At 41.4% G+C, this 21,833-nt stretch overlaps 1 protein-coding gene and 1 long non-coding RNA gene across 16 annotated transcripts in view; one reads left to right on the top strand and one right to left on the bottom strand.

The window, feature by feature from the left end:
* The window catches only part of LOC140530917 (uncharacterized), a 1,083,438-nt gene that overhangs the window by 333,041 nt on the left and 728,564 nt on the right, over positions 1-21,833 (top strand). The gene's annotated exons all lie outside the window — the stretch shown is intronic.
* LOC140531011 (uncharacterized) overlaps positions 17,520-21,833 on the bottom strand; it is a 108,806-nt gene continuing 104,492 nt past the window's right edge. Inside the window, exon 21 of the mRNA XM_072650212.1 lies at positions 17,520-18,346. The gene's annotated coding sequence lies outside the window, so the exon portion shown is untranslated. The remainder of the gene's footprint in view (positions 18,347-21,833) is intronic.

The following is a 21,833-nucleotide window of genomic DNA, read 5'->3' as shown; positions in this document are numbered from 1 at the left end:
TAGTGCTGTAGTGATATCAAGGCACTGATACCGAAGCCCAAGATCACAAAGTGGATAAATTAGCATGTACAGAGGTCAGACAGCAGAAAATGTCTGAGGGTCTGAATTTCATTGGGGCTGTTTATTCAGTCAATCTGTTTAAAGTAAGTGTTCACTTCTAGAAGACAGGCCTCAGTAAAGGATGGGACAAAGGAAATGGTTGGAACATAAAGCAAACACAAACAATCCAAATCAACTATGGTTTTAAACCCAAGAGTGCAATTCAACCCAACAAGTATTTATTAAGAGCCTGGGAGGTGGAGAGGGGGGAAATCAAGAAAAGCCTCATACTGTAGGAGGTTTCACTTGGGTCATCCTAGAATGGAAGTAAACGTTACAAAAGGTGGTAGTAAGAAAGGAAAGCATTCCAAGCACAGGGGACTGGCCTTTGCAAAGGCACAGAGACAGGAAGTCCAACAGAATGGAATTAATAGAGTAAAGATATGTCTAGAAGTCATGTAAAGCTTCTTTTATTTCTGAAATAGAACAACTGTAGAGTTTAAAAATCGTGAAATGTTAAGCAATACACCAGAAGTAGGATTTTGAAAACTATCTACCTACACCTACACCTACACACACACACACACACACACACACACACACACACACACACACACGTGGTTGAAAGTAAAAGGATAAGTGCCCATATCATCTAGAGAAGTCAGTACTGTCTAGCAGAAAGAGCAAAGGCTGAGGACAACCAAGAAATCCTAAAACTGTAGAATTTTAAGTGAAAGCTAAAATTTTGAGAGACCCTCAATGGGTTAGTGGCAAGAGACTTGAATTTGAAGCCAGAAGACCTAAGTCTCAACACCTCTGTCTTAATTACTTGAGTGGCCATGAGTAACTCACTTTTACGATCTCCTAATTCTTCATTCTCCCTTCCAGTTGTAAATCCTATGACCCTGGTCCAATCTCCTCATTCTACCAATGATAAAACTGAGAGAAGTTAAATGTAGTCCACGACTCCAATTCATAGTTCTGAGCTCATGTACACTGATTCTAATGGGGAAGGGTTTCAACAATAATTTAAATAATGGCTCAGGTGCTGTCCATGGTCCTCCCACCAGGAACATCTGAATGTGTGTCATTTCTGATTCTCCCCTGGGAATGTTCATTTCTCCTACAAGCCTCAAAGTAACAAGGCATAGAATATAGAACAGGTGTGTGTGTGTATGAAGAATATCTTTGCCCATTTAGCAAACCAAGAGTTTATAAAGAATACACTATAAAGTCCACCTTCAAGCGAGTTATGGTCTGTCTCAAGTGAGTTCTTTCTTTCCTCCTGTCCTATAAACCTAGAAAGGAAGGAGCTAGCCAGAGTCCTCTATGCACAAGCAAAGAATACTACTTCCACCCCCTGCTTAAGTGATTTGTACAAAGTTACAAAGCTAGCTGCCAACAGACCTAGATCTAGAACCCAGATCGAATTCTTAATTCCCTCTTCTTTCCACTGAACTAGAGGCCTGGCCCTGCCTTTCCCCTCTGTGTAAACATAAGAAAGTCACTTACAAACTCTCTGTGGCCATATTCTTCATCTGTAAAATCAGATCATTTCTATCCTATGTATCTCGGAAGATTATTGTGAGGTATTATCATTCAGTTCAGTCATTTTTCAGTCATGTCCAACTTTTCATGACCCCATTTGGGGTTTTCTTGGTAAAGATATTGGAGTGGTTTCCTTCTCCAGCTCATTTTACAGATGAAGAAACAAGCAGTCAGTCACACAGCTACTAAGTGTCTGGGGCTGGATTTGAACTCAGGAAAATGAGTCTTCCTGACTCCAGGATCAGTACTGTATCCACTGCTCTACCCAGGTGCCCCAAGTATTATCATATGGCTGTACTAATAAAGGTATTCACCCAATACCTTTAATGGAAAATAATACATTTTTTAATTATCTGAATGGAAATTATCAACAAAGACCTAAAGAAGATTGGAATCAGGGAGTTAACAAACCACTCACGAATGAACTTTTTCACATGCTTTTCTTTAGGCTAAGCCAATATGATCACTGCAAAAGAAGAAATCTATGGCAAGTCAAAACGAAGTCATTAACAACTTGAACTTTAATAAATGTGCGAATTTAAATTTAAAAATTTCTTCCTTCATGTCCTCATCATTATTCATAAGCCAGTCAACATTATTTGAAAGCAAAGATAAACATTCTTTACCATGCTGGCAAGCACACTTTGTAGCACTAACTTACTAATGAACACCTTCCCAGCAGCGGGCCCTCACCTACTCACAAGAAAAAACAGAAGCTAATTACTTGGGGTTACTTTTTCCCCAACTTCTTATTTTCTTTTAGGTCTTAAAAGTGTGTCTGAAAGTTTATGTACCCTTCCAATCCACTTTTCCATACCTACTTACACTATGGGAAGAAGGCAATAACCTATGAGACTTTGAGCAAATCATACCTTCCCTGGCTTCAATTCCTCATCTGTAAAATAAGAGCATGAAACCAGATGGGTTCTCATGTGCCTTTGATTCTAAATTCACAATTCTATAAACAATCTCACTCTGACTCTGATTTATTAATGGAAGATGTTAATATGTGATTCTTCTTTCCCATTCAGAATGCAATAAAAAAAAATCAGTCTAGAAATTAAAATCATTGAATTCTACAACAGTTGATATCAGAGATCAAAAAACAAGGACATCAATGAGCTCTTCCATAACCTTCCTTATGCCTGGAAATTCTCTCCTCATGTGAAACTCTGAGGATAAATAAACGTGTTACTCATGATGACATCACAGATCTTCCAAAGTACTTAGGGTATTATTTGCTATAAAAGAAGCAGTATTTGGGATAGAGGGAGGGGCTGTGTCTGTGATTTCATTGGCTTAGGGAGTTTCCAGTGAGGAATTTCTTCTATCAGTGAAGATCAGAGCCCTCTTTTCAATTTACAGAGCTAGACAGAGAACTGGGATTAATTTTATATTAATATTATATAGAGCTAGACAGAGAACTAGAGGATTTGCCCAGGATCCCACAGTCAGTGTAGGTCACAGATCTTTCTTGTTTCATACCTAGCTCTCTATTTATTGCCAGGGGTTCTTAACATGGGATCTTTGGACTTGGTGTGTGTATGTCTGGGGATATATAGATATATGTAGATGTACATATTATATACATACATACATATATACACATATATGTACTCATATATACACAGACACATGCATGTGTACATATATGAGTATATATGTATAAGTATATTTTAATAGCTATATTCCAACAAAACTGGTTTCTTTTGTATCATATTTTTATGCATTTAGAAATATTTTTCTGAGAAGTCCATAGCTTCACTAGGCTGCTAGAGGGGTCCATGGCACAGAAAAGGTGGAGAAGCCCTGCTTTTCACAATGCCACGCTACCCCTTTCTGTGAGGAATACAATGAAAATACACATCCTACCAACAGTAAAGTACAGGAGATGAAAGTCGGGAGTGAGGAACAAAGGTCACATTAGCACCATAAGCATCTACCATCTTCTGGTCTAGCACTAAACAAATTGCTTTTTCTTTTCTTTTTTTTTTACTTTAAGTCTCAGAACAACCTTGGCTAAAATTATTCCTGAATAAGCCCCTTAAAGTTTAAAATAAAATGTTTGCCCTTCACATCACTCCATAAATTATCTTCTTGGAGACAACTGGTAGTTTTTTTTAAGGAGGAAGAGAAATGTACCTTGAAACGCTATCACCTGCTACGTTCACTGCAACGAATGACAATCCTAATTTATATTTCATTCAAGCATGGACTACTGCAACAGGGAACAAGCCTGTATTTAGAAGCTGAAGGATTAATTTTATATTAATATTACATATTTAAGTATGATTTTCTAGTTTATAAAGACCAGGATCATTATGAAGGCTTATAGTGCCACAGTCGGGGGAATAAGAGTCAGCAGACTTTGGAAACTTCATTTATTGGTTACATGTATGTATACTTACATGTAAGTATACATATACTTATATGTATAAGTATATTTTAATAGCTATATTCCAACAAAACTGGTTTCTTTTGTATCATATTTTTATGCATTTAAAAATATTTTTCTGAGAAGGAGTCCATAGCTTCCCTAGACTACTAGAGGGGTCCATGGCACAGAAAAGATGACGTACCATGGGCACTGAGCAGGGGCAACGAGGTGGCACACTGGAATTAGGAAGACTCATCTTCTTCCATTCTAATAAGGACTCAGACATAGCTGTATGACCCTGAGCAAATGAATTGACCCTGTTTGCCTCAGTTTCTTCATCTGTAAAATGAGATGGAGAAGAAAATGGCAAACCACTCCAATATCTCTGCCAAGAAAACCCCAAATGGGGTCACTAAGAGTTGGATACCACTGAAAAAATTGAACAACAACTATGACAAAAGTACTTAGTAGCACCCTTGGTAAAATTCTCAGTGAAGTCTTCTTTGCTCTTTTCTGTAACTTTTTCCCTTTTACCATTTCTCTCCCCCAACCTCCATCTCAGTGCTCTCATTCCCTCCCTTCTTCCAAGTCCTCTGCTTTTTCTCCCCTTTCCCCTGGACTCCCAAGTGAAAGGAAAAAGAATCTTTCATCACTTTGATGACTCACAGGTGGTGACATTTTCACCATCAGGACACCTGAATGGAGGAAAGATTTTTGGACAAAGGCCCCATGTGAGACTCAGCATATCCAAGCCCATCTGTGACATCTTAAAGTACTTAGTAGTACTCATGGGAAAGAGGGAGGAAAGGTATGTTTAGAGTCAAATTATAGATGGGGTTAAACCCAGACAGCAAATGGTAGATGGTACAAGGAATCTGGTTTCCCATGAAAACTGTGATGCTTGATGAAAGCACCCTGGCAAAAAAAAAAATTACCCAGAAGCCACAATTTTAGGATAGCCCTTGAAAATCTATGTAAATTATTGTACTCCAGCTTTTTGGGCTGAAAAGAAATCAGACAGTGAGACCAAAAGTTTAGTAAACACTGCTTCCTCATGATTTAATGCTTCCATTATACTTCCATGGGAATTTGCATTTGGGAAGGAGTCTAGAGAACATTTAATGATAATACGTGGTTATATTCTCTGTGCCCAGCTCTAGAGGTAGCAGTACGAGGAAGGAGCGGAGATGCCAGGAAGATGCCAGGGGAGCATTGATTGGAAGAGGATGACTTGGAGAGGAACTTGAGAGTGGTTCAAAAACAAAGATTTTTCCCATTTTGGGCCAATCATGTCATGACAGGGCCACTTCATAAATGTCCTTGTTCTATACGTGGCACATCAGGAATAAAGGCCCCTGACACAGTACTATTGGCAGGATATTTTTAGAATCAACTTATGTTTGTCATGCTCTGATAACAAACAGCATAGGTAATGCCTTTTATTAGAGGAGGTGTTGTATAGTAGCTATGACACTCTGAGGTCATTTAACCTCTGCTGTAAAATGGGGACAATATCTTTGTAAGAAATAGGGGACTTGGCAGGAAGTTGTATAGATGAATATATAGATACAAGTCATGAGTGGCTTGGGTAGATTTGATCATCTGGGTCACTTCTGAAGATAGGAAAAGGCTCATTTCCTGTACTGCTAGCATGATGTCTATGGGGAGGGCAGGCAAAGTTCAGAACAGTTAAGTCTGGGACAATCTCTCTTCTAGTCTCCAGAAGGGATGTTGGGCTACAATTTTATCTATTTGACCCCTTCAAATATCTCTGATCTAGAGGTATAAGCCTGGGTATGTCAAGTCTTATTTGCTAAGAGCCTACCATGTGCTCTACGTGCACTGTGCTAGGAAGATCATTTTGATAGTTGAATGGTGTTGGGACTGGAAGCTGAATTCCGTGTGGACAGTCTCGGGCAGGTAAAAGTGGGACTTCTAAATCTTAGAGTCTTACGAGGCCCTCCATGAACAGCGGGGGTTCGAGAAGGTCAGACTGAGCTAGCTCGGCTAGCTCGGGTATTTCCGCCTCTCCCCGGAGATACCTGATGGGTGGAGTCTCCCTGCCCTTGAGGTCGTCCTGGATTGGAGCACACCTAGTTACCTAACAGCATGGTATTGAGATGCAAACTGTGTGGCTGAAGATTAAGTAGGATTGAGGAAGCCAGAAAGCTCTCTCTTAGCACGTGTGGAGCCAAAGAGAAAAGTAGGGCTCCGCTTCTTTTCTTTCCTCTCTCCCCTCCCCCTCTCTCCCCGTTTGTACTTCTACTTCCAATCCCTTAAGCTTAGCCTCCTTAGGAGATCTCCCCCTCTTCCTCCTAAGGAAGATCTCCCTGCATTTGTAACTAGACCCTGAAATAAAGCTCAACCCCTGTTTGACTCTGGAACGACCTTTCTCTCATACGTTTATCCGGTTTGGCCAACCGAAGACCTGGGACAGGTAAGAAAGATTCGGGTAGCCCAATACAGGCCTGTAGGCTTGGCAGTTGGTGCCTAAACAGGGACTGGGAGCGTAGATAATCCTGGGTGCTTTTGGGGTACACCTGGAAGGGCCTGTGAAAGAAGCGAGTCCCGAATCCTAGATTCGGAAGGAGAGAAAGTGGAGAGAAGCTTCCCAAACCCCTGGGAAAAGGGCAGGGATGAGGAATCAATTGCCAGTAATAAAGCCAGAGGAACAGGAGGTCTGGGCTGAGACACTTCACAGGGAAGGCAGGGAGGCGGGGGTCACAATAGAGTTAAACGACCTCCGAGAATTTTGTAAGGAAGGGCCGGAGAGGCCAGGGCGGGATTGGAATGAGAGTGGAAGCGGAGAGAGGGGAGGGGAGAACACGGGAGGGACGGAGGACCCAGGCAAGCAGAAAGTTAAGCGGAAAGTTAAGGAGCGTAAAGAAAAAATAGACCCGGAGCTCCATCTAGCGGATGGAAAAGGCGAGGCAGGGGAGAATACGCCGTGCCTTCCCTCCGCGCCTCCTTATAACCTGCTCCATTGGTCAGACAGTTCAGGGCCACAGTCCAGTTTGGAAAAAGGAATAAGAAAGGCTATAGAGAATGGAGAAGATGTAGGGACATTTCCTGTGTTAGAAATAGCGGACCCCAGTGTCCCCGGTGGGGTTCGGAGGAGCCACATACCTATAGAGTGGAAGAGAGTGGCGACTCTTAAAGAGGCTTGTACCAAGCACGGCCCTAATTCACCCTTTGTCATAGCCATGCTTGAAACTCTCAGTGGTCAGTTCGTTCTGACTCCTAATGACTGGAAGAGCTTAGCTAGAGCCTGCCTTACCCCTGGGCAGAATGTGATTTGGGTATCAGAATTTTCTCAGAGGGTAAAGAGCACTACCGGTGGGCTAGGGGCTCAGGCCCCCCAGGCTTATCAGCAATTTACAGGAACAGGGCAGTTTGAGGCTACAGGAAATCAATTACAGTACTCAGCTTCCGATTATGTTTTGATTGCCGGAATGGCTATTGCCGCCTGGAAGGTTATAGCCTCTAAGAAAGAGAGAGAGTTTCCCATGACTAGGATTACGCAAGGAAACAATGAGCCATTTACTAATTTTGTGGCCAGGCTGCAGGAGGCAGTAGGTCGAGATATGGGAGAGGAAAACCAAGGGACAGAGATAGTGTTGAGGACATTGCTGCGGCAGAATTGTAATCATGACTGCAAAAAGGCAATGCTGGGACTGCCAAAGAATGCATCTGTTGAAGAAATGATACAGAGATGTGAAAGGGTAGGAAGTCAGGTCTACTTGGCACAGGTGCAAGGGAAGTACCTGGCGGCCGCCTTAAGTAATATCTCTTTGGAGAAAAAATGTTTTAACTGCGGAAAACCGGGACACCTTAAGAAAGAGTGTAGGAAAGAAATAAGTACAGGGAGGGGCCAGGACCCTTGTTTTTCATGTGGAAAGCCAGGTCACTTAGCTAAACAATGTAGGAAGTCGGGAAACGGGGTGAGGGGCCCCTCGAGGGCCCCGAAAGTGTACCCTTTGTCAGAGAATCGGGACGGCCCCTTGGAGGGAGAATACAGGAGATTATGGGGCCAGAGGAAGGAATGCAACACCTTTACAGCTTAGAGAAGTGCCAGCTTGCAGCTCATCAGTTTGCCATGATCCCCCTGAGAGACCCCATACAGGAGGAATCCCTGATATTACAGAACCCCTCTCATGCACCCGTAGTTATATATACAGGAGTTTATCCCACCGGCACCACAGCACTTCCATGCTCCAATGTGGTAGCCGAGCCAGCTCATGTAGACAATCAGCTTCCCATAGCTATTGCCCTTCCTTTAAAGCACTCAGTTCAAATCCAGTTACTAAAGGAAATAGGACAGAATAGACCTGAGTGTACAATCTGGCTTAATGGAATTCCCATGACTGGCCTCCTTGATACTGGAGCGGATAGGACCTGCCTTAGCGGTCGCTCAGTACCCCGGCACTGGAAGCTTAAAGAAAGCCAGAGACCAGTGTGGGGAATAGGAGGGTGCCAAAATACCTTAGAGACAATGCACCCAGTAAAGTGGGAGGCAGAGGATCGCCAAGGGACCGTATGGCCGTTGGTGATTCCAGGACTTAGTTTTAACATCTGGGGCAGGGACATTATGAGCCGCCTCGGAATGAGGTTATCAAATTTTTAGTAAGGGCCATTGCAGTTGCACTGGAGTCCCCACCCTTGAATTGGAAGTCAGACACCCCGATTTGGGTGGAGCAATGGCCCCTGACTCCAGAAAAACTCCAGGCACTACAACTATTGGTTAAGGAGCAATTAGAAAAAGGAAATATAGAACCATCAAAGTCACCCTGGAATGCTCCTGTGTTTGTTATAAAGAAAAAATCCGGGAAATTCAGGTTCCTTACAGATCTAAGGAAGGTAAATCAGTCTCTCATGCCTATGGGAGCCCTGCAACCAGGTCTCCCTTCTCCTAATGCCATCCCGGAGGGTTGGTCACTTATAATCATTGATATTCAGGATTGTTTTTTTTCCATTCCTTTAAACAAAGTAGATTGTCCTCGGTTTGCTTTTACAATACCTCACCCCAATAACGAAGGACCTGCAAAGAGGTATCAGTGGAAGGTATTGCCCCAAGGTATGAGTTGCAGCCCCACCATCTGCCAGTGGTATGTTAATCAAGCCTTAGAAAGCCCCAGACAGCAATACCAATGCAAAATCATCCATTATATGGATGACATCCTTATAGCTGCACCTCAGCTCAAGGAACTGGAGAAGTGTTTCCAAGCAGTAGAAAGGAACCTTTTAGGACTAGGATTAGTTATTGCTCCTGAAAAGATACAGAGAGGACCCAATTACAAATATTTGGGATATCAGATACAGGGCACCATCATTCGGCCGGAACCCCCAAAATGGGATATGAAGATCCAAACACTCAATGATGCTCAGAAACTAGTAGGAGCTATCCAATGGATAAGATCAAAGGTGCCTATACCTTTACCTCTCATGCAACCTTTATATTCACTATTGACAGGAGACTCTGCTTTAAATTCCCCACGAACATTGACTCCTGAAGCAGCCAAGGCCATAGAGGCAATAAAAAAACAATTTTTAGAGTCCACCACATTTCGGTGGGATCCAGGAGGAGATCTGGAGGTATCTATTATCTCCACCACACCTCCCTATGCCGTCATACACCAAAAAGAGAAGCCCCTAGAGTGGGTATATTTAAGTAAAACAGGAAGCAGTTTACTAAACAAGTGGGAATTTCTAGGACGGTTAGCACTAGAGGCAGTAAGAAGAGCCACCCACATATACCAAAAACAGCCAATTCTTTATGCTACACTCACCACTAAGGATGTAGAAGAGTTAGCTCAGAATCATGTTTCTTGGGCCACTATACTCCACTGGGCCCAGATGAAACCAAATTCGACTTTCCTATTCAAAGAATTATTACAGTGGGCCCCAGCACCAGTGAAAAGGTACTCACCAAACCCAGTAGAAGGACCTAACATTTTTACAGATGCCACGAAACATCACAAGGCATCTATTTATAATTCGGCCTCCCAAGAGATATATATAGTTAACACACCCTACACCTCTACTCAACAGAACGAACTGGAAGCTATAATCCAAGCTCTCCAAATATATAGTGACATACCCATTAATATTATCACTGATAGTCAGTATGCATCTTTATTAATTTCACGGATTGAGGACTCTATTGTAGATTATCGGTCCAATATTTTTTCACAGTGTGAGCGGCTATTGACCACCATTAATAACAGAACACACCCTTTTTATGTTTTACATGTGCGCTCACATACAAATGGCACAGGACCAATTTTTGAAGGAAATCAAATAGCAGACAATTCACTATACCTGGTAGGGCACACTGTGGAACCACAAGAAAGGGCCCAAAAGGCTCATGATAGGTTCCACCTAGCCACAGAAGCCCTCTGCAAATTATATGGGATAACTCAGGAACAGGCCAGAAAAATTGTTAAGAGCTGTCTCCAATGTATCCCATTCCACCCATCTCTAGACCAGGGTGTCAATCCTCGTGGCTTGGCACCCAATGAAATTTGGCAAATGGATGTCACCCATCTTAAGGGCCAGTGCATACATGTGACAGTTGACACATGGTCCGGATTCCTTATGGCGACTTTACAGCCAGGTGAATCAAGTGCTAAAGTAATTCAACATCTTTGGCACTGTTTTTCTGTTTCAGGCTTACCTTTAGAAATAAAGACAGATAACGGCCCTGCCTATACTTCTCAAACCCTTACACACTTCCTCCGCGATCTAGGGATTCGACATGTTACAGGAATCCCCTACAATCCACAAGGCCAGGCCATAGTGGAAAGGGCCAATCTCACCTTGAAGGCGATCCTCGCTAAACAAAGAAGGGGAAAAGGTCGCCTAACACAATCAGAGCTTGATACAGCTGTGTATACACACAATTTTTTGCATATCTCAAGAAACTCACATACTACTCCAGCTATGAGACATTTTGTGACTTTTCCAAGACAACCCCGCAAGGAAAGTAATACCCAGGCTGGATATAAAGACACATGGGCCATGGTAAAGGATATGGCCTCAGGGAAATGGAAAGGTCCGTATAAGATACTACTATGGTGTCCAGGGTATGTTTGTGTCTCCACAGGAAAAGGTGATGCGTGGATTCCCATTAGAAGGATCCGTAGGTGGGATCCGAGGTCGGAGACGACGGAGACGCAGGAGGCGGAGACCCCGGAGAGCTCAGAGACCCCGGAGAAGGATCATACACCACCTGAGCCTGCTGCTGACAGCTTTAACCTTGCTGCCCAGAGAGGAAGCAGCCCTCATCACAACCGCAGACACTGCTGCTGACAGCTTCAATCTAGGCATCCTTTTTTCGCCAGCTGAATGAGGACTTTGATATCACAAACCCAGGACACTTGGGTGGGGAGGAGGTGACCAATTTTCCACCTGTATAGATCCATTTGCAAGATTAAGGGAGTGGTGACGTGTAAGGCGCCTACACCAGCTGCTCCTCTTAAAATATGCTTTGGGATTAGTTGATTGCACTTCCCCTGTTGTAACTCAGCCATTTAGTTTCGTCTTTGTTTTATTTGATGCCTCCCTTTGTCAGTTGTGCTAGCTGCAGATTTCCGTGTGAATGAAGTCTTGTTGTAAGGTACTCATATGCTAAAGGCCTTCCTAATCCACTCAGCCTCCAGCCACTGTTTGCTCTAGAGCCAGGTGCGCTACGCGCATAACAAAGAAGGGGATATGTTGGGACTGGAAGCTCAATTCCGTGTGGACAGTCTCGGGCAGGTAAAAGTGGGACTTCTAAATCTTAGAGTCTTACGAGGCCCTCCATGAACAGCGGGGGTTCGAGAAGGTCAGACTGAGCTAGCTCGGCTAGCTCGGGTATTTCTGCCTCTCCCCTGGAGATACCTGATGGGTGGAGTCTCCCTGCCCTCGAGGTCGTCCTGGATTGGAGCACACCTAGTTACCTAACAGCACATATTGAGATGCAAACTGTGTGGCTGAAGATTAAGTAGGATTGAGGAAGCCAGAAAGCTCTCTCTTAGCACGTGTGGAGCCAAAGAGAAAAGTAGGGCTCCGCTTCTTTTCTTTCCTCTCTCCCCTCCCCCTCTCTCCCCGCTTGTACTTCTACTTCCAATCCCTTAAGCTTAGCCTCCTTAGGAGATCTCCCCCTCTTCCTCCTAAGGAAGACCCCCTGCATTTGTAACTAGACCCTGAAATAAAGCTCAACCCCTGTTTGACTCTGGAACGACCTTTCTCTCATACGTTTATCCGGTTTGGCCAACCGAAGACCTGGGACAGGTAAGAAAGACTCGGGTAGCCCAATACAGGCCTCTAGGCTTGGCAGAATGGAAAATGGAATCAGGAGATGATGAAAGGCTGCAGAGAGAGTGATGATGGTGGTGGTAGTGTCAGAGAAATAAAAGAAAGAGAAGTTGTGATGGAAAACAAACCCAGGCTTAGGTGGAACCTGGGCTTCCCCTCTAACACCCACTTAGAGAAGCTATGCGCCATAGTGGATACAGCTGACCTTGGAATCAGAAGGACTAAGGTTAAATGTTACCTCCAACTCCAACTGACTGTGTGATCCCAGGCAAGTCACTAAACCTCTCAGTGAACAAGGCAACTCTAAAACTTTTTGATGGCGTAGCTGGTGCTATGTACAAAGACTTCTCTTATCTCCCTTTACCAATGTCACTTTTTATCTAGCTATGGATTCACACCCTACCAGGGAAAATCTCTTTCTTCATACTTGCTGAAATGAAAGAGATGGAGATGTCAACCAAAAGAACACACCTGAAAAGCACAAGAGATCCAAGATGGCAACCACCTCAAGAACACCTCAATGCCAGATGCAGTTTACCTGCAAGGCAACAAGCATTTGGTAAGGACCTTCTATGTACAAATGTTATGTCATCTAATCCTCACAACAACCCTGAGAGGGAGGTACTAATATCCTCCATTTTACAGGTGAAGAAACTCTAACATAGGTCAAATGGCTTGCCCAGGATCACACAGCTAGTAAGTGCATGAGGCTAGATTTGAACTCAGGTCTTCCTGACTCCAAGTTTAGTGTTCTATCTACTTTGCCACCTAGCTGAGTGTATTGTAGGCACTGGGGACAAGCACTAAAAGGGCATGGAGATAGGAGAGGGAGTGTCTGCCATGTACAACAAACAGCAAATAGGCCAGTACGGCTATACTGGAGAGAGTAGGGAGACCAACATGAGTCATAAGGTCAGAAAGGTAGATTGGGTAGAGATTTTAAAGAGCATCACATGCCAGAAGGGAATTTATTTTTGTTCCTAGAAATGATAGGGATGTAATGAAAGGAAGTTTTCCCAGTAGTATATGGGACAAAGTTAAGATCTGAATGAGTAATCCACATATACAAATCATAGATCAAAATGATGAAGAAAAGGAGAGAAGGACCCAGCTCACTAAGATTCAGAGAAAGCTGGCTTTTACCCCAGGAAATCCTCTAACGATGGGTAGCATAGTATATATCAGAGGCAGGATTCAAACCCAGGCCCTCTGACTTTGGAGCCAGTACTTACTCTACTTTACCACAGTGCCTCCCTATTTGTGAGGTCATTTAGATGCTATTACTAATTATTATTTCTCATCATGAGAGACAGCATTGCATGCCCTCCTCTCTTAATAAGATTAGAGAATTGGAGGAGAGGAATAAAGAAAATGAAGGTGTTCAAAAATGAAAACTGAAAAAAACTGTGGGGGAAAACATCTCAGAACTATCTCCAAGCCTAAGAATTGCATTTCACAGGGAAATGTTTTCCATCTGTCCTCCGAGCAAAACCAACTAATTTGATGACAACAAAGTAGATTTAAGTTAGATATTTTGTATCTCTTTGTGAGTTTGCCATATCTCCTCAGCTTGAGAGTCAGTTACTTGAGGGCAGAGAAGTATTCATTAGGGGACATCCCTAGACTTAAACTAGAATTTGTATCCTTTTATGGCACTTACCAGTTGGATTACCAAGGGCAAGTCGCCTAATGTCTCTAAACCTTAGCTTCCTCCTCTATAAAATAAGGATCTGTTATTGTTTAATTGTTTTCAGTCACATCCAACTCTTTGTGGTCCCATTTTGCGTTTTCCTGGCAGAGATACTGGAGTAGTTTGCCATTTGCTTCTCCAGCTCATTTTACAGATGTGAAAACTGAGGCAAACAGAATTAAGGGACTCACCCAGGGTCACACAGCTAGTAAGCACCTGATGTCGGATTCAAACTCACGAAGAAGTCTTCCTAATTCCAGGCCTGGCCCTCTATGCACCGTGGCGCCAAATTGTACTTGTACTAGAAACAGTACAGTATGGCTGATAGTGTATTAGACTTGGCATTGGCAAGATCTGGATGTGAATACTCATATAATATCTGTGTGACCTTGGGCACATCACTGAACCCGTCTGGGCCTCATTTTCCTCATCTACAAAATGAATGGACTAGATGATCTTCAAGGTCCTTCTAATTTTCAATTCCTGAATCTCTAACTGCCTGTCTCCACAGGTCTGTTATTAAGAAAGCAATTTATAAGTCTATAAGTTTATAGGGTAATTAGTTCAATGCCCTGCACAAAGTAGGAGCACAATAAAAATATGTGTTAAATATAACTTCCTAATAGCAAGTTATCCAGTGTTAGAATGGGTTATCCTTAGAAGTCATGAGACATACTTACTTAAAAATAGAACAGATTCATATCTCTGTTTTATAATTTATTCAGTCTTGCCCTAAAGCAGAGGGATGAATTATATGACATTTGAGAAGTCTTTGGAAACTTAGATCTCATCAGAAGTCCTCACTAGATGGACACTCTCAGGTGTTTTGTGGTGAGGATTCTTTTTCTAGCCTGAATTGGACTAAACTACTGAGTTCCCCTCCAACTGAGTTCCCTTCCAACTATGATTCTCTGGTTCCATAGCCCTTACCACTGCCAGTTTCCTTCCATTCCTTTTAGTGTTCTCAACCCTGGGTTTTCTTACATCCTATGCAAATGCTTCGTTTTTCATTATCCTAGACAGGGCATTTCTGGGATGAAACAATCCAACTGATTAACTTCATGCAAGTGCCCTGTCTAGGAAAGGAAGCGAAGATGGAGTCCCTAGACAGATGAAACATAGCACTATCGGGGCCTTTTTACTTCTGAAATCCCTGAGACATCTTCTCATTTGTCCCGTTCACAGAATGGGCCTCTTCCAAAAAAGCCTGAAACTCGGTTTTAATAACCCACAGAATTCTGCAGTTTGAGGGGAAACCTGCAAAGGTTTTGAGATTCTGCCAGTCTCCAGCAGGTTTTTATTGGCTGTTGGATATGTTTGAAAATTTTTACTTGCTGTTCAGTTTAATATGTGGAGAGAAGTTTCTAAAATGACCTGCCTTGGGCCTCACAGCATTACCTAAAATGAAAATGTAAAACCCTGCAACAGAGTAAAAGACGAAAGAGAAAGGAAGATGGTAGAGGAGACTCCAGAGATTCTTAATAAACCCTTTCCATGACCCATTATGCAAATTTTGGAAGAAAATACTCTTTTTTTCTTTCTCACCTTGGATTTTAAAAGAGTGGGTAAGGGACTCTGCACCTTGTTTCTCTTTATACCTATCATTCTATGCATGTGAACTTTGCTAAGTCTGTGGTTTTCTAATCCCCTGAGGCACTGGCACATGTTCACAAAATGTACATACACACAAGCACATATACACAAGCAAACACACTGATTTTTAAAGGAAATACATAATATGTAAGTCATCAAAAAATCACCTATTCTTTTCATCATCCTTTGACCTTCAGGATGCATCAGGATGGGTTTTCCCAGTTCTACAAACTTCTTTTCTCCTTTTGAGGAATTTCAATATAGTCCCTATGTGCAAAAATGGGGCATATTAGGAGTTCAGTGTGTAAGGAAATGCAGTAATCTGAGTTGTCTCAGATTGTACCCCAAAGGTCACATGTGAAAAGACATTTAAGGAAACCGTGATAAGGTATTGACTGGGAAGATTAAATGGCCTGATCTGATACATATCAGCAAGATGTGATTCAAAGGGCCAAGGCCTCATTTTGGTAAACCAAATTGAAAGGAAAAGAAGCTTACTTTAAATCCTCTTTCTCCAGGCAAGTTGGTTTCCATAGCCACAGGGACCTTGGCCAGCTGGTTTGGCTAATGACTGCTAGGGGGGCCAGCAAAATGGTCCTTGGCTTCCTCCCCCAGTGACTGGGGGATGATCTGGAACACCTCTTTGGAAGCCTCAGTCAGACTGCGGTGATAGAGTTCATCCAAGAAGGAGCTTCTGTTCAGATGTATGTAAGGTTATTTTACTCAGCTCTTTGGCTTAGGACAGGCATCAGAAAAGGGGAAAGGTAACATTCCTAATTTGGGAAATAGCATTAAGTTGATGAATTTGTCCTTATGAGAAGAGCTGGGAGAGAGGAGGAACTCAGATCCAGAGTTCTTTCGAGGCCAGCCTGAAACAGATACACCTCAGGGTTCCCAACTCTGTCTTAGAGGTTTTCATATCTATCTTGAGTCTAGCAGAAATGAGTTGTTTTGGTCACAGAAAGAAGTTTGACAAAATGCACCTAAGACAAGCAACCCATTATGGAGTTTCAGATCAATTATTTTTAAGATAAACACAGGGGTGAAAGAGAGACCCCAGAACTCTTTGTAGGGTGAGACCTTGGAACATCACCTCTATGGAGGATAGAGGTCCTGAGATGGCCATGTGATCATTTTCTATTTTAATTATTTATTCCTGGTAACTAGGTGCTAGGCTCTGTAGTCCCTATCATTCTATAGAGTGCTTTAAGTGTTTTCCACACCCTTTAAATTTTGGTGCCCTGGCAAAAATCCCTGATCCCTTCACCCTAGTTACACCTCTGGTCCTCTGATATCCCAAGTTTATTCATAGTTCCCCTGATCTAATCCCTTCCATCATACCATGACCCAAATCAATTCTTAAAGTTCTCCTTTTCACACCATTTCTGTTTCTCAATGCTAATACCACAAAGAGAAACAGTGGCACCAACACTGACCCACCTGTCATAGATGTTTTAGCAACACTCACATGCACAGCAAATGGCAAAGAAGGTGAAAACAATCCCTTTGTCCCTGTTTAAAAATCTATGTTCAGGGACAAAAGAAATTAAACATGGGAAGAAAAAAGAGAATTTTCTCCCAAAAATGTATATAACGGAGGCAGGAAGGAGATCTGTTTAAAAAAAAAAAATCTTTGGAGTTGTGAGACCAGTCAAGATAGTAGAGTAGGAGGAAAACAACATAGCCCAACTTCTCTGATAACTACACAATGATTTCAGGCTAACGCCAGACCAAGTAGGGAACAGAAATCTAAGAAGAAACCATAGTAGGTCATCTTTCCTGCCCAAGATCACAAACTTGACCCACAGGCAAGTAGGAAATGTAGAATAGGGTGGGCTGGGATCATGGAATTAGACCCTAGGTGTAGAACAGGGGGAACTGAAATCTCAGACTCAGGCTGGGTGAAAGGAGCCATAGCCCTGTCACTCAAACGCTATGATGGGTGGGTTGATTGAAAATGATTGAGGAAACAAAGTGTCGTTTCCAAACATATCAATTTATTAAACAATACATACCAATTGCATAACAAATTGGGACCAGGCCTCTTCAGCTGGGCACTGGACCCCAAATACATGGGTAGACACATTTGTATGCATTAAAACAATTAACAGGATATAAACCAGGATAGAAGATTGGGTGATCAGAGGGTAGTGTGTTAGGAACATCAAGAAAGTCCATTTGACTGGACGGTCAAAGGCACAGGAATAGGTAACATGCAATAAGGCTGGAAAATATAGTATAGGATAATATAGTATAGAATTATAGTATACAATAGTATAGGACCAGGTTGTGAAGCATTTTATAAGCCAAACAGGAACTTACAGCTGATACCAAAGGTAATGGGGAGCCCTGGCATTTATTGAGTGGAAGGGTTTACATGGTCATACCAGAGCATTAGAAAAATCACTGACAATTGTGTGGAAGATAGATTGGAGTGGAAAGATAACTAACTGCACAGGTCAAAAACAAATAACCTTTTAGTCTCTCTGTTGATTAAGCAATAAAGAAAACTTCATGGAACATTCTGTCGTTGTTTAGTCGTATTCAGTGCTGTTCAACTCTTCATGACCCCTTCTTGGGATTTTCTTGGCAAAGATACTGGAGTGGTTTGCCATTTCCTTCTCCATTTGACAGATAAGGAAAATGAGACAGACAGGATGAAGTGATTTGTCCAGGGTCACACAGCTAGTAAATGTCTGAGGCAGGTTTTGAACACTGATCTTCCTGACTCCAGCTCCTGCACTCTTTCCAAGGAGGCACCTAACCGCCCTGAACATGGAACAAAGTCCATGGAACAAAAGACTCTGAAATTTTGTAAAAACGAAAATTAATATGTTTTATCATGCTCCTATTGTTAGGGAACATTTGGTGTTATTATATAAATCACTTCTAAGCAGTGTTGTATAAACATCTGGAATGTGTATTCCTATTGCATTTTTCAAACCAGCAATGGAAAAGAGATAAGATCCTACTCTGGGCTGCAAACAAACTCTAACACTAACAGTTTTTCATTCAGGCTAGTTCTCTCACACACTCAGTTTTGAACATTAAGAATTATATTACTAGCTACACTGCAAGTGAATAACCAAACTGCAGTGCATTTGATATAGAACTGTGAAAGTTTATGTTTGAATTCTGGAAACTAAATTGTCAGAGTTTATCTTTAATACAAGTTGTTCACTTGTATTAAAACTTTCACATTTAAGTCACATTTATTCTTTCATTTTCCAAAAGAACAATATCGCTAATTTTCAGTGATGATAAATATATCCAAAGTTTGAAACTTTTTATGTTTTCGGGACCCAGAAGTATAGATGAACCAAACAAAAAAAGGTCAATTTTCTATTCCTGAATCTCAGGAAGTATGAAACATTTAACTTGTATGTTTATCAACAATCTTCAGACAGGAGCAGCTTAACTGTACCACTTGCAAGAGACAAAATTCCAAGTGTTTAGGAGTTTTATTTTACAATTTAGGAGGGAAATGTTAACATCCTCAAAGTTTAAGATGTCTGACATTACAGTTATTTCATCTCATATGCTTGGATTCCAAGAATTCCCCTTCGGAAAGAAAGAGGACAAAAGGACGGAAAGGAAGAAAATAAAGGGAGAAGAAAAGAAAAGCAGTCATTTCATTTTTGCAAATTAAATGTTTCTGTATGTTCTAAAGTCTTTGATTTTGAAAATTGTACTGATTAAACTGCCAGCTTTTGAAAGTTTTTTCCCACTATATTTAGTGCAATAGGAAGTATTAGCATGATTTTCACTTGTTCACTGAGTACTTCCAGCTTACTAGGGGTGGTGTCTTCTCTTTGATCACCACACCATTTTGGATTTAGATGAAAGCAAAGGATAAAACAAAGTTCTATTTTTCTATGGTGTAATATTTTAAGAGGTATCAAAAGAGACTGTCTCCATACAATCACCTTGGATATTCCCATCTTCCTAAAAGCTCATGAGATGGACTGAAAGGTAAACTACACAAAGAGAATTTAGAAAAATAGTGAATATAAAATTAGAAGGTACTAAATTGAATTGATAAACTATAAAATTATGAAATGGAGCAGGCATGCCCATTCTTTGGGGACTCACCAGGAAAGACTAAGATGGCAGCAGGTCAAGATGACTACGGTCACACTTTAATAAACCACAGAGGACATAGGGATAATGGCACAGAAAATACAGAGACAAGCTGCAAAAGGAGGCACAGAGACAAATAGTAATGGGGATAGAGTGGGATGGTGAAGGAAGACAGGTAGCAGTTAAGGTAGAGATCAGGAAGGGAAAAGCACAGAGGGTAACAACACCATGCATTAGAGTTGGGAACACACAGCAGCATGGAATGAAATGAAGCTAGCAGACTGATGGGGGAAGAGGAAGCAAAGGAATTTGGGGTGTCATTTTTAAAAGATTTTTTTTGAGAAACAGACTTTCTTGGGAAAACTGTTTTATATGCAAAACATCATAAATATGTACTCATATTATTTTAAAAATAAACATATTTTATACATACTTTATAAATATATTGTTTTATACAAAAATATTTTATATGTAGGGATTGTTAACCTGGGGGGGCCATGGGCACATAAGAAATTCATACATAAGATTATAGGGGGTCCATGAACTTGGAAGTGAAAATGTCTTTATTTTAAATTAACCTTTGGATGGAATTGAACAAGCGTTCCTATTAGGACATTTAAAGAACATTATTCTGAGAAGGGATTCATAGGTTCACCAGACAAGTTCAGAAGTCCAGCATTATAAAGAAAGTTTTATGAGGAATGAGTCTGGAGATTTATAAGAACTATGGCTTGAGAGAAACTACAGAAGACAGAGCAAAAACATAGAATAACTTCCTTTCCTGACTGATTATTTTTAACTTTAATCTTGAGAAGATAAAACAAAATTCTTAAGAATTTCTTGAGACTTTACAAAATACTGAGTGAGCTGAAGGTGGGACTGTCTCCAGAAGTAAGGAAGCCTCATTTGCAGTTAAAGCAACAGGAGACTCTGGCTATGATCATTCTCACAGCTAAAACATTACAATCAAGTATTTCTGTTGTTACTTATTACATTGTTACCAAATTACATAGTCGGTAGCCTTAATATTTATTTAATTCTAGGTCATTAGCCTCTTTCATAATTCTGAGCCATATTTTTCAAAATACATTTTGCCATCTTCCCCTGTGATCTCACTTTGAAGTCATTATATACAGAAAAATATTTTTGTCATCCTCTCCTGTGATCTCATATTGAATATCAAGTTGTCTTAATATTCAGTACACAGTACTGAATTCCATTCAAGGTATTTTGAATATAATACACAGAATATCAAGGCATGTGCTAGCATGGTTTAGGAGATCTTCTCAGGCTCTTCACAGAATTCTTCTACACCTTCATCCACAAGGACAGATGCAGGACATGTTCTGTTGCTGTCATTGAAGTCCCGTCTGACTCTTCGTGATCCCATTTAGGGTTTTTTGGCAACGGTAATGGAGTGGTTTACCATTCCTTTTGTAAACTGCAATTATCTTTATGATAGACTTCTTACTCATGCTCACATATCTTATGAAATTATATTTCTTGTTACCTTTGGGTGCCCGCTAAAAACTCTGCCAACTCCTTTATTTGCTTCTACAAAGAGAACCTGTCAGTTATCCTTCCCTTTAACTGCAACTTTTATTAAGTGTTCTGAAAAGGCCGGAAGAGAGAAAGAGAATTCCAGAAACCAGCACAATACTAAAAAAACAACAAAAAAAAAGGAAAAGCATTCACAAAATTTATTTTTAAAAGAAATAAAATTAATTAATTCATGTTTATAGACAAAAAGTCTTTGGCACCCTCTGCCCCTTTTACTCACTCTGACATCATCACAGCACACAGAAGAAGCAGATGGAGAACCCAGCAGGACTCAGGGAGACGTTTCACTTTTCTTTGATTCTTGGCTCACCAGGTCCAAAGAATTCATTGCCTAGTGGGTGACGTTCTGCTTAGAACAGATACAGGCTATCATTAACATACTGAAAGCTATTCCAGCTTAGTAGAATCATCACAGACTATGAAAATCCACGGTTCTCTCCATACCTTGATGAGGCATTAAAATGAGACTTTTGTGGAAGACTCTACTTGCCACAGCATAAATGCAGCCCAATTATTATATTACTGTGGAATGTTCATTCATTCTTTGAAAAAGCATTTATTAAGTACCAGCTATGTTCTGGGAACTGGGGGATGGAAGGAGAAGGAACAGCATTTATTAAGTGCCTACTATGTGGCAGGCCAATGATGTAA

Source organism: Notamacropus eugenii, chromosome 3, assembly GCF_028372415.1.
Source record: "Notamacropus eugenii isolate mMacEug1 chromosome 3, mMacEug1.pri_v2, whole genome shotgun sequence".
Lineage (NCBI taxonomy): Eukaryota > Metazoa > Chordata > Mammalia > Diprotodontia > Macropodidae > Notamacropus > Notamacropus eugenii.
This window is presented reverse-complemented; position numbering and strand designations above follow the sequence as displayed.